Source organism: Caloenas nicobarica, chromosome 7 (assembly GCF_036013445.1).
Source record: "Caloenas nicobarica isolate bCalNic1 chromosome 7, bCalNic1.hap1, whole genome shotgun sequence".
In the NCBI taxonomy this organism is placed as follows: Eukaryota; Metazoa; Chordata; class Aves; order Columbiformes; family Columbidae; genus Caloenas; species Caloenas nicobarica.
The window spans coordinates 35,317,334-35,319,053 of record NC_088251.1 but is presented as its reverse complement, the minus strand read 5'-3'; the positions used below and the strand labels follow the sequence as shown (position 1 = coordinate 35,319,053).

The 1,720-nt window shown below is 48.7% G+C and overlaps 1 long non-coding RNA gene across 2 annotated transcripts in view; it reads left to right on the top strand.

The window, feature by feature from the left end:
- The window catches only part of LOC135990627 (uncharacterized), a 40,788-nt gene that overhangs the window by 803 nt on the left and 38,265 nt on the right, over positions 1 to 1,720 (top strand). The gene's annotated exons all lie outside the window — the stretch shown is intronic.

The following is a 1,720-nucleotide window of genomic DNA, read 5'->3' as shown; positions in this document are numbered from 1 at the left end:
CTTTTCTTCCTCTCCTCGCACCCCCCTTCCCTTTTTGGCTCCCCCACCCCTCGCTCCGCCTCAGCCGCCGGCTCTCCTCCCGTATTGTATGTTTCAATGGCGATGGCGGCGGCTCCTCTTGAAGGGGGGGTGGAAGGGGTTTCCTCCCGCTCCGCATAACCGCCTCTAGGAGGAGTCACCGCAGCCCGGGCCTCGCAACAACCCCCCTATCCCCGCCGCCCTCCCCGACATCGCGCCGCTCCTCCTTGCCCGGGCCCCCGGGCTGCTGCCCACAGGCGCCCCCTCCCCGCCCCTTCCAGCGCCGCCCGCCCGGGGGAGAAAGGGCTCCCCTAAACCCCAGACCCCGCAAGCTGTTAATCGGGAGCATAAAGGAGGAAAGCGCGGCTTCCCATCCTTTCCCCTGGTCGCAGGATGGGGGAGTTTGGAGCCACAGAGGTTTCAAAGGGAGTCCCGGCTTGGGGTGATGCTCGAGGGTCGGTTTTGAGGTGTCCTCTGCGCACCCCGCCCGGTTGTTGTTAGGAAGGGAGCCGCCCACCCTGTAGCCCTTAAGCAAGGTGACCTGCACGCCTTGGTACAGTGCATCTGATCCAAATGTACCAGTATCCCGAAAACGGCTTAAAACGGCCGTAACAAAGAGTACTGGCAGCTCTTTGTGTCTTGTTGGGTTGGAGCGTTTGAGGTGTTCATAAGCTTTTCAACTCAGCCACGAGGGCTGCAAACTTAACTTGCTTTCTAAATCAAAGCTGAAGGTTTGTGTTTGGTTTTTGTTTTCCTGCAGTTGCACAGATTCAAGAGCTTCAGCTTTAAGATATGCAATAAGTTATTGTATTCCGAGTCTCACAGTATGTCTGTTGGCAGCTCCAAATATGTGATCACAGACTGATGCAAACAGAAGAGTGCTGGGCTACGCCTCTTAAACAAATCTCGGGGATATTTTTACATGAAATTTGGTCTACAGTCGTTCCTCAACAAACATTTCACATTGTCACACTCATTTCACTTGAAGGATATTTGGGGTCTACTGTAATGCACTAGGAGATACATTATTAACCCTGACCACTCCAGCTCACATGCAATCCTTTAGGACAGTGGCTGGAAACAACAGAACAGAGTGATAAAGAAGCATCTGTGCTTTCAGCTTTCCCTTTGTCACTGTAAAAAAATCGTAAAGATTCACTGGCTTCCCAGAGTTTGTTTTTTGCTCTGCCAAAGTAAACTTTTCTGTCTGTATAGAATTGCATTTGGTAGGGGAAAAACAATGAAGTATTCCTTCAGGTGATATTAATTGTGGACCACACCATCTCCAGAAGAAAGGGGGCGTGAATTGAGAACCTGGGGTTTTCTCAGCTGCTCTCTGACCCTGGGTAAAGCATTTCACTAGCACCAGCTGTATCTTGACTGTCATTAAAACAGAAATAAAGATATCTTTCCTGTTTTTAAGGAAGCCATTCAATAAGTAAGAGATCTGACGCATTTCTGTGGATTAATGCTTTGCAGTCTATTCCTCACTTCTTTTTGAAAACAAGGTCAAAATGCTTTGAAACCATAGGAAAAAAACCCCTCACAGGTGTGAGTTTGAATTATTTTACACGTAAGGGGAAGTCTGACTTGGATCTTTCCTGTTGAGACTTGGAACTTAGCAAAGGAAAAGTTATCTGTAGAATTATAAGTGTATTGAACCACATTGAGAGGATAGGAGGAATACAAAGATTTTCAAGTA